Raw genomic sequence first — 12,098 nt, forward strand, 5'->3', positions numbered from 1 at the left:
AAGCTGTGTAATAAAATGTTGCTTTTTAAAGCGTAAGGTGGGGGCGCAGAATTTGAGACCGAATTTCACCAAGAGTCTTTAAGTTAAGGAAATTCTGTTTGACAACATTCCTTTGATTGGTTGATCTGCAGTGTGTTAAATGCTGTAAGTGCCAGGGCAGTAGAAAGAGAAACATCCAGAGCCTGCAAATAGAAAACATCCTCTCTCTCTCTCTCTTTACGTGGCAAAATGTCAAGAAAAGAAACATAAAAATCTTAAATGAAAGAATTCTAACAGGAAAAAAACCAGGACCATTGGATCAACCATCAAAATGAACAATGACCATCACCCTACAAACAAAAACAGCATGTATTGATGCTGAAAAGCTAAAGGACTGTGTGTAGTTTAACCCACATTTAAAATTTGGAGATGTGATCTTCAGAATTATTTTTACCCTGTCAAAATTCTTTTTCCACTAATAGTATCTGTGTTCAATAGTCAATCTTTTCTCTGTCTTAATCATGATTGAGTGTGTGTGTGTACATTTGTGGTTTTTGAAGAAGTGTATAGATTACAGATCCTTTCTTTACCCTTTTTTTTGTTAAGTGGGTTATAATAAATTCAGTAACTTTTCTGCTACTGAAACCTGGTGTGAATTGCTTTTGTTCTGAATAGCAGGTAGCCCAGCAAAAGGATCATCTTGGTGGTCATTGGGATTTTATACATTTTGGGAGGAGTTATGGAACGGTTTTAGTCAGTGCACTGTGTTGAGTATCTTTTAATCTCAGCCATAGTGCCATTTGTAGATGTAGCTACACTGACTATTCTAAGGGGGAAAATTCATCCCAATTATTACTTGGACAACTTTCCATCTCCTCACTGGAAGGTGTACAGTGATTGGATGTCTTTTGAGAGGTTAGCACCTAGATTGGCTGTGATGCGCCCAGAGTTGAACAGTCTCTAACACCACTCATTGGAGTGAGGATGATGGGGGAAAATGTGCAAACATCTGAAGTAGGAGCAGAAGCAGACCAAACTGCCTCTCGCGCCTGTTGGGCTATTCAATAACCTATTTCAAATTCCACATTTTTTTTCTCCCTCTCTGATAACAACAGATTTACTGGCTAACAAGAAACAATCTACTTCGATTTTTAAAATATCCAATGTTCCCCACCTCCAACTCCTTGCTGAGAAAGACATCCAAAGTCACACAGTTCTCTCAGAGGAAAGATTTCCCCATATCTCTGTCCTGAAAGGGTGCTCTCTAAATTCAAAGTTGTACTCCATAGTTCTGAGTGCATCAACAAATTGCTGCCAGAATCTGGAAGACTGCCTTAAGCTCTAACTGGGGAAAAAAACAATGCTACTCTACCAATAGAAAGCTGAGAATGCACAGTCTTTGGGTGTATTCAGGTCAGAGATAGAAAAATGTTTGGATTCTTCCTGAATTGTACTGAATAGGGGAGCAGGCTCAAGGGGCCAAATGGTCTACTGTTATTTCTACATTTGGTCTGAAAATGTCTTACAATTAATCATGACCCAGTGGTCATCAAATATACTTCTCAGTCACAAAGATCTGAGTTCCAGGAATTGAGCACACATTTCAAGGTTGGCTTTACTCTGCAGTTCTGAGGGTGTGCTGCATGTTAAAGGTGCTATCTTTCAGATGAGACATTACACCGCCTGCCTGAATGGGTTTGAAATAACTCATGGCGCTACTTTGATGATACATAGTGAATTTCCCCCCACTATCTTGGTTTGTAAATATATCCCTCAATCAACATACAAAAATAGCATATCATAATCAGACTTTTTTTTGTGGGAGCTTGCTGTGTGCTAATTGGCTGCTGTATTTCCTACATTACTACTGAGACAGATACAGTCTTGATCAGTCGGGGAATCGAGGGTTAGAGGGAAAGATCAGGAAAGTGGACATGAGGAATGTTGGATTAACCAAGAATAGGAGAGCAAGGCTCAAGAGGTAGAATGGCTTACTCATGTTCCTTTCTCTTATGATCTTACTAAAGAGTACTTAATTAACTGGAAAGCACTTTGGAACATTATGGGTTCATGAAAAGCACTTTTTAATTACAAGTCTTTTTCCCCCTTTAAAACATTGAAGAGGGAATACTTGAAAAGGATAAATTCTCAGTGCTCAGTAGGCAGTGGGACCAACTGGATAACTGCTTCAGAAAGAAAGCACAGGCACACTGTGCTGAATGGCCTCATGTTGCAAGATTCTGTGAATTTTAGGATTAAGGAGGACACTGAAGTGTTTTGGGGAGAGATGGTGATGAAATGGGGAGGGGAGAGCATTCTCTGCGAAAAAGTCAGGATTACCTTGTTGGAATTAAGTCTGCCTCAGCCCTTCTAAGCTAGGACCATCATGACTGTGTAGAAAAAGAACTGGACAAATTCCATTTTAAGAGCCTGCAGCTGTACTGCAGAATTTGGACTGCTGGAGGCTATAGCTTTGTAGTTCATATTTTCTCTCATAATTCTTATAAATCTTTAATTAGTTCTTGAAATTAAAATAAAAAGAATAATAAAAGATTGCACAGTCGTGCACTTTCTTCTTATTCATTCCTTGTATCTACGTGCAGATAATAAAACGAGCCATATTGATGCCAAGAACTGTATGATGGGCTGTTCACCCAACTCACTATCCCACCCTTTCACTTCCTCATCCAAGTCATTTATAAAAATCACAAAGAACATAGGTCCCAGAACTGATTCCTGTGGAACACTACTGGCTGTCCTTGAGCAGATATTTATAGTAGGGTAGCACATAACGAGGGTGGCATTGATCTTCCAACCCCTGTTCCTTCTGGACATTTTTTGTTCACCTCATAAATTGTGGACAGACATGAAAAGTACAGATCATGGAATTGCCACAGTGCATGAGGAGCCCATTCAGCCCATCGTGTCTGCACTGGCTTTCTGAGAAAGCAGTAAATCAGTTCTCCCTGGAACCCTGCACATGCTTCCTTTTCAGGTAACAGTTTCATTCCCTTCTGAAAGCCTCAACTGATCCTACTTTCACCAGACTCTCAGCCAGCTCATTCCAGAACCTAATGACTCGGTGTGATAATATTTTTTCTCATGTTGTTGGTACTTCTTTTACCAATTATTTTAAATTTGTGTCACCTCATTCTCAATTCTTTCACAAATAGAAAAAGCTTTTCCCTATTTGCTCTGTCCAGACCTCTCATAATTTTGAGTATCAAATCAAATCTTCCCTCAGCCTTCTCTCCTACAAGGCAAATATAGAACATAAAACAGTACGGGCCCTTCTGCCCTCAATGTTGTGCTGACCTTTTATCCTATTCTAAGATCATAACATATCTTCCATGTGCCTACCCAAGAGTCACTTAAATGTCCCTAATGTATCTGACTCTTGTTACCATTGCTGGCAGTGCATTCCATGCACCCACCACTCTCTGTGTAAAGAACTCACCTCTGACATTTCCCCGAAACCTTCCAGCTATCAAAGTAAAATTATCCCCCCTTATGATAGCTATTTCCGTCCTTGGAAAAATTCTCTGGGCATCCACTCTATCTATGCATCTCATCACCTTGTACACCTCTATCAAGTCACCTCTTATCCTTCTTTGCTCCAATGAGAAAAGCCCTAGCTCCCTCAAACCTTTCTTCATAAGACATGCCCTCCAGTCGAGGCAGCATCCTGGTAAGTCTCCTCTGCACTGTCTCTAAAGTTTCCACATCCTTCTATGAAGTGACCAGAACTGAACACAATATTCCAAGTCTAACCAAGGCTCTATAGAGCTGCAGCATAACCTTGTAACTCTTAAACTCAATTCCCCTGCTAATGAAAGCCAACACACTACATGCCTTCTTGACAACCCTATCATCTTGGGTGGCAACTTTGAGGGATCTATGGACATGGACCCCAAGATCGTGCTGTTCTTCCACACTGCCAAGAATCCTGCCTTAAACCCTGTATTCTACATTCAAATTCGACCTTCCAAACTTCACACTTTTCCAAGTTGAATTCCATCTGCCACTTATCAGCCCAGTTCTGCATCCTGTCAATGTTCCGTTGCAACCTACAACAACCCTCCATACTATCTACCACTCCACCAACCTTCGTGTCATCGGCCAACTTACTAACCCACCCTTCCACTTCCTCATCCAAGTCATTTATAAAAATCACAAAGAACAGAGGTCCCAGAACTGATCCCTGCGGAACACCATTGGTCACCGAACTCCAGGCTGAATACTTTCCACCTACCGCCACACATTGTCTTTTATGGGCCAGCCAATTCTCTGTCCAGACAGCCAGATTTCACTGTATCCCATGCCTCCTTACTTTCTGAATGAGCCTACCATGGGCAACCTTATCAAATGCCTTGCTAAAATCCATGTACACCACATCCATTGCTTACCTTCATTAATGTTTTTTGTCACATCCTCAAAGAATACAATAAAGTTTGTGAGGCATGACATGCCCCTCACAAAGCAATGCTGACTATCTCTAATCAAACTATGGTTTTCCAAGTAATCATAAATCCTGTCTCTTAGAATCTTCTCCAATACTTTACCCACCACAGACTTGAGACTGACTGGTCTGTAATTCCCAGGATTATCCCTGTCCCCTATCTTGAACAAGGGAATGACATTTGCCACCCTCCAATCATCTGGCACTACTCCAGTGGACAGTGAGGACACAAAAGATCAACAGCAATCTCTTCCTTCGCTTCCTGTAGTAACCTAGGGTATATCCCATCTGGCCCAGGGAATTTATCTATCCTCATGAATTTCAAAATTTTCAGCACATCCTCCTTTCTAACATCAATCTGTTCGAGCATATCAGTCGGTTTCAAGCTGTCCTCAGAAACGGCAAAGTCCTTCTCAGTAGTGAATACTGAAGCAAAGTATTCATTAAGGACCTCACCTACCTCCTCCAACTCCAGGCACACTATCCCTGATTGGCCCTACCCTCACTCTGGCCATCCTTTTGTTCCTCACAGAAGTGTAGAATTCCTTAGTTTTTTCTTAATCCTGCTAACACCTTTTCATGTCCCCTTCTAGCTCTCCTAAGTCCATTCTTCAGTTCCTTCCTGGTTACCTTGTAACCCTTTAGACAGCCCTACCTCAATGAGACAAACCTGCCCAGCTCTATCATTTTCACACACTGTACACAATCCTGACTAACCCAAACCCTTTCTGATTCATTCCTATTGTACACAATTCCCATGGACCCAAATCTCTTCTCATTCACTCCCATTGTATCGACAATCCCCATGGACCCAAACACCTCCCCATTCTCTCCTATTGTACACAATCTCAAAGGACCTCAACCCTTCCCATTCACTCCCATTATACACAATTCCAATGGACCAATACCAGCCCAGTCATTCTCTCTATAAATGACTGCAATGGACTAAACCAGTTTCCATTCTAGAGAATCTAAATTCCTTTAACAGATTTACTTCCATTACTTTCAATTCTTGATTTAACAATGTTGCTGTGTATGATCCTCTGTGCTATAAATGCTGCACAATAGCCAAAGGTCTTTCTGGACAAAAGCAACTTAGAAATCCAGTCATTTTTATTCTGCATTTTTGTTGCATGTGGTGGGTCACTTGATTGGAAGATGAAATGGGCTGCAGGACAGAATCTAAAATAGGGAACTTTTTTTACCTGAAGTCACAGAGCGTTTGATCCCAGCATAACACTCCTTAGAAAGACTGCCTCTGTGTCCATCAGGATTAAATTTTATTGTGCTGTTTGTGAGGCCGGAGTCCTAAAACTGAACAGCCCCAGAATTTTAAAGCAGGATGATGCATTTCCACTAACTAAAACCAAAAGCTGAGTGCTTACTTCCAAGGGCAGAGTCACAACAGAGGCTTAAAAAGGAATAAAAACAGAGATGTTTTCAAGTCTTTCCAAGGGTGTCACACCCTTACATGGTCACAGTTGGGAAGTTTTTTTTCACAAAGTGGGAGGCAAGAAATATAACATTTTCATTTATATAAGCTGACTTGGCATCACCAAATAATCGTATAGTCCATGTTCTGAACATCATATCTGAAGGGATTTGACAGCGTGGATCTGATTTGTATTGTGATCTTTCATAGACTCGGCTTGTATTGTCTTTTGAATAGAGGCTTTGCTTTCCCTGGTTACAGAGTCTAGAACAAGGTGACACAACCTAAAAAAACAAGGAGGATTCCATTTAGGACTGAGATGAAGAGAAATGTTTTACTCAGCGGGGGGCTAATTTTTGGAATCCTCTTCCCCAGAAGGCTGTGGAAGCTCAGTCATAGATATCACAGTATTGAGTGTGGAAACAGGTCATTCGGCCCAAAAAGTCCATACCGACCCTCCAAAGAACATCCTAGCGATACCCACCCCCTCTACCCTATCCCTATAACCCTGAATATCCCAAGGCTAATGCTTCTAAACTACACATCCCTGAACCCTATGGGCAATTTAGCTTGGCCAATGCACCTAACCTGCTCATCTCTGGACTGTGGGAGGAAACTGCAGCACCCGCCAGAAAACCATGCAGACACAGGGACAACGTGCAAGCTCCACACAGACAGTTGCCCAGAGTTGGAATCGGACTTGGGTCCCATGCTCTGTGAGGCAGCAGTGCTAACCACAGAGCCACCATGCCACCCTTTGAGTATGTTTAAAGTACAGGTTGATAGATTTTCATTTATTATTGTGTAAAGGGCTGATGTGGGTATAAAGCAGGGGAATATTTAATCAACCAAGATCATAATAAATGGTGAAGCAGGCTCGACAAGCTGAACAGCGAACACCTGTTCCTATATTCTTGAGGCTTGACCTAACTGATGAGAAAAGGACTTGATGCTCTAGAAGAAAAACTATTTCTTCTACTTGGGAGTTCCATAGCAGGGAAGGTAGTTGAGGCGGGTAACCTCACAACCTTTAAAATGTACATGATTGAGCACTCAGTGTCATAACATTGAAGGCTATGGGCCTAATGCAGGAAAATGAGATTTTAGATAGATCGGCAAAGACTTGATGTGCCAAAGAGTTCTTCTGTAATGTATGACTCTTTGGTTATAACGGAGGTTTAAAATTAGAACTAATTTTGTTTAGGGATTATGTCAGGAAACTTTTATTTAATTAAAGAAAGTGGAAATCTACAACTTTCTCTCAACTAGTGACTACTAAAGTTCTACATGGTCCCAAAACTGATACTTAACTAATCATGCTATATATTAGCTACCTAAACAAAGGAACTGAGGGCATTGTTGCTAAGTTTGCAAATGATACAAAGACAGAGGTATAGGTAGTGTGGAGATTGCAGGGAAGCTGCAAAATGTTTTGGACATACAAGGCAAGTAGGTAAAGAAGTGGTAGATGGTATGCAATGTGGAAAAGTGTGAGGTTATGCACTTTGGTAGGTAGGTTAGAGTGTAGACTATTTTCTAAATAGGGAAACGCTTCGGAAATCTGAAACACAAAAGGACTTGGGAGTCCTAGTTCAGGATTCTCATCAAGTTTATATGCAGGTTCAGATGATGGTTCGGACTGCAAATGCAATGTTAGCATTAATTTCGATAGGACTATGATGCAAGAGTAGAGATAAACTGCTGCTGCTGTATAAGGCTCTGGTCAGACTACATTTGAAATACTGGGCACAGTTTTGGGCCCCCTATCCAAAGAAGGATGTGCTGGCATTGGAGGGGGTCCAGAGGAGGCTTACAAGAATGATCCTAGGGATAAAGAGCTTGTCATATGAGGAGTGGTTGAGGACTCTGAGTCTATACTCGATTAAATTTTGAGGATGAGGGCGGATTTGATTGAAACTTACAGAATACTGAGAGGCCTGGATAGAATGGGCGTGGAGTCAACGTCCCAATTAGTAGGAGAGAGTAGGACCACAGGGTACAGCCTCAGAGTGAACGGACAAACCTTTAGAACTGAGACGAGGAGGAATTTCTCACTGCCACAGAGGGCTGTAGAGGTCAAGTCATTGAGTGTATTTGAGCGTGGTAAGGGGATCAAGAGTTATGGGAAGAAAGCAGGAGAATGGGGTTGAGTAACTAGGAAGAGAAAAAGGGCCCCTTAAAGATCAAATAAGCTGTCTATGTGTGAAACCACAGGAGGTGGATGAGATACTGAACAAATATTTTGGGTCAGTATTTGCTGTGGACAAAGGCATGAAAGCTATGGAACTTGGATAAGTAAATTGTGATGATTTGAAAAGAGTCTATATTACAGAAGAGGAGGTCTTAAAACACATAAACATAGAAAAGTTCCTGGCACCTGATCATGTGTATTCCAGGATATTGTGGGAAGCTAGGGAAGAAATTGCTAGGCCCTAGCAGTGACATTTGGATCACAAACTGACACAGGTGAGGTGCCAGGAAGACTGGAGAGTGGCTAATGTTGTGCCAGTATATAAGAAAGGCTGCAAGAAAAAGCCAGGGAATTTTAGATCGGTGAGTATCAATGGAGTGCAAGTTATTGGAGGGGATTCTGAGAGACAGGATTTACATGCATTTGGAAAGACAAGGGCTAATTAGGGACAATCAGTTCGATTTTGTGCTGGGAAATCATGTCTCACAGACTTGATTGAGTCTTTTGAAGGGGTGACCAAGAAGATAGATGAAAGCTGTAGGTGTTGTCTACATTGACTTTAGCAAGGCCTTCAACAAGGTTCCACATGGTAGAATGGTTAGTAAGGTTCAATCACATGGGATCCAGGGACAGCTAGCTAATTCAATACAAAATTGGCTGGATGGTAGAAGATAGAGGGTGATGGTAGAGAGCTGTTGTTTGGATTGGAGGCCTGTGACTAGTGTGTTCCATACGAATCAGTGCTGGGTCCACTGTTGTTTGTCATTTAAATTATTTGGAAGTGAGTTTAGGAGACATGGTTAGTAAGTTTGTGGATGACACCAAAATTGGTAGGATAATGGACAGTGAAGAAGGTTATCTAAGAGTACAATGAGATCTTAATCAGTTGGGCCAATGGGCTAAGGAGTGGTAAATGGGGCTATTTGTTGTTGAACTGAGAGATCTAGAGGTGCAGGTTTATAGTTCCTTGAAGTGGTATCACAAGGAGGCAGAGTGGTGAAGAAGTCATTTGGCATGTTTGTCTTCATTGGTCAGAGCACTGAGTGCAGGAGTTGAGACGTCAAGTTGCAGTTGTACAAGACACTTATGAGGCCACTTTTGGAGTACTGTGAACAGTTCTGGTTGTCCTACTATAGGAAGGAGGATGTTATTAAACTGGAAAGAGTACAGAGAAGATGTAAAAAGATGTTGCCAGTCCTGGAGGGTTTGAGTTTTAGGGAGAGGCTGGGACATTTTTCCTTGAATGTAGGAGGCTGAGGTGTGACCTTGCAGAGGTTTACAAAAGCATGAGAGACATAGATAAAGTGAATAGCTGAGGTCTTTACCCCAGAGTAAGTGAGTCCAAAACTAGAAGGCTAAGTTTTAAGGTGAGAGGGGAAAGATTTAAAAGGGACCTGAGGACAATCTTTTCACACAGAAGATAGTTCATATGCAAAATGAACTGTCAGAGGAAGTGGTAGAGATTAGTACAATTACAGCATTTCAAAGACATTTGGAGAGGTACATAAATAGGAAAGGTTTAGAAGGATGTAGGCCAAATGCAGGCAAATGGGACTTACTCGGTTTAGGAAACCTGATCAACATGGGCAAGTTGGACCAAAGATCTGTTTCTGTGCTGTAAGACTCTATTAGCCATGATCAAATGATGGAACAGACCTGATGGGCTGAATGGCCTAATTCTACTCCTATACCTATGGTCTCACCCCACATCCCTGCAATTTCAGAGTCTGGGGAGTTATCGGATATTTTGAAAATGAGGTTTGGACATTTTTTTGTTAAATGGGGCACTATTGAATGGTGGAGCAGACTTGAGAAAACTCTGCTCTTCCTGTTCCCACAAAATGTACTATCTTCTCTGGAACTCCAATATCTGGACTGCACCAGGAGTGCCACAGCCTAGACAGAATTTTAATATCAACCTGCATTTGGATCGCTACCTGGGATGATATAGGATGTTGTTTTAGTGGGAAAATGGAACTCATATGGAATGAGACGACTATCCTTCATCACGTTGTACAGGAGCATTTTTTTTCATTAAACACAGGAGGTTGACCTCTGCCTTTATGTGCTTCGCTTCGGATCACAGTCAATTAATTCCCTGACATTCTGCATGGTGGTTAGGAGGAATGCAGACCATGCTTGAGCCTATCTATCTAACTCAGCTTCTGAGACCCTGATCCTTGCAGGAAAATACATTTTCTTCTGAAACAGTGAAGTCCTTAACACTTTCAATGCCCTCAGCCTAAGTGAGGTTTTGGAGCCTTTGGAAAGTATTTTAGATTAGAAAGTGCCTCTCAAAAGTAAGATGTTGCCTATTATTTAAAATCTCTGTTGAAGTGGAAACTCTTCCAATTTTGCAGCTACTTTATTCCTTCTTTGTCTTTTTGACACCTATTTTCAGTCTTAGTTCAGTTGGTTGCACTCTTGCCTCTAAGTCACAAGGTTCCAGGTTCAAGTCCCACTCTAGAGCTTTGGTACAAAGATCTCCAGTGCCGTACTGAGGGATTGCTCCACTACTGGAGGTACTCTGTGTCAGGTAAGGCATTAAACTGACGCTCCATCTGCCCCCTCAAGTGGTTTTAGAAGAATGTATATAGCAATTTTTAAGTTTTCTCTCTAGGTGTCCAGACCAATATTTATGTTTCAATCAACAATAAAAATAACAGATTATCCATTTAACAGAGGAAGTGGGGGCAGGAGGAGGCCATTCAGCCCCTTCGATCCTCCTTCACCATTCAATATGATCTTGGCTGATCCTCCAACTCAGTCCCCTGCTCCGACTTTCTCCCTTACTCTTTGATCATTCAGCTCTAAGAACTACAGCTAACACCATCTTGAAAACATTTAATATTTTGACCTCAACCACTTTCTGTGGTAGAGAATTCCACAGATTCACCTCACTCTGAATGAAGAAATTTCTCCTCATCTCAATCCTAAATGGCAAAACCCATATCCTTGGACTGTGACTTCTGGTTCTGGATTCCCCAGTCGTAAGGAATATCCTGTCAGTATTTACCCTGTCTAGTCCTGTTAGACTATTATAAGTTCACGTGAGATCTCCTCCTCATTCTTCTAATCTCCAATGAATATAGCCCTAAACAATCTGGTCTTGCTTTATGTCAGTCCTGGAATCAGTCTGGTAAATCTTTGCTGCTCTCCCTCTATCGCCAGAACATCCTTCCCTATATAATGAGACCAAAACTGCACAAAATCCTTCAGGTATCACCTCCCATCATTTCACCCCATCAGCTTATCTTTCTATTGCCTTCTCCCTTGTGTGTTCATGGACCTTCCTTACATTGGTAAGTTCCACAGTCACTTCATTCTCTGGATAAATTCTTCTAAATTCCCTACTAGATTTCTTACCAACTATCTTTTTGTTATGGCCCCCAACTATAGTCTTCACCACAATATCTTCTCTATGCCAACACTGTTGAATCCTGCCATAATTTTACAGGTCTCTACTCTGTCATCCTTCACCCTTTTCAGTCTTTTAAAGTCAAGTCATTAAACCTTCAAGAGTCTCCTGTATGTTTATGGTCCATGTCATGGTTGGTCCACCACAGGATCACAGAATTGTTGCCACATTGAAACAGGCCATTTGGCCCATCATGTCTCTGAATGGGCAATTACCTTGCTGTCATTCTCCCCATAACCCTGTACATTTTTCTTATTCAGCTTCCCTTCTGAAATCCTTGATTGAGCTGCCTCCACCACACACTCAGGCAGTGTATTCCACTGTGAAGAGGATTTTTCTCTCACATTGTTGTTGTTTCTTTCAAAGAAGGAACTCCTCATCCTTCATTCCAATATTGGGCCCAAGGATGTGGGGATCACTGGTAAAGGCAGTATTTATTGACCATATTGACTATATTTGAGAGGATGTTGGTGAGCTGCCTTCTTGATCTGCCATGGGATGTATGTACAGCCAGAGGAGGGGGTTTTAGGAATTTGATCCAGTGACAATGAAGGAATGGCAATGTATTTCAAAGTCATAACGGTTAGTGTTTTGGAGGGGAACTTGCAGGTATTGGTCT

At 41.6% G+C, this 12,098-nt stretch overlaps 1 protein-coding gene across 9 annotated transcripts in view; it reads right to left on the reverse strand.

Moving 5' to 3' along the window:
• The window catches only part of npas1 (neuronal PAS domain protein 1), a 442,697-nt gene that overhangs the window by 41,045 nt on the left and 389,554 nt on the right, over positions 1-12,098 (reverse strand). The gene's annotated exons all lie outside the window — the stretch shown is intronic.

The sequence above is a fragment of the Chiloscyllium punctatum genome, chromosome 29 (genome assembly GCF_047496795.1).
Source record: "Chiloscyllium punctatum isolate Juve2018m chromosome 29, sChiPun1.3, whole genome shotgun sequence".
Classification (NCBI taxonomy): domain Eukaryota; kingdom Metazoa; phylum Chordata; class Chondrichthyes; order Orectolobiformes; family Hemiscylliidae; genus Chiloscyllium; species Chiloscyllium punctatum.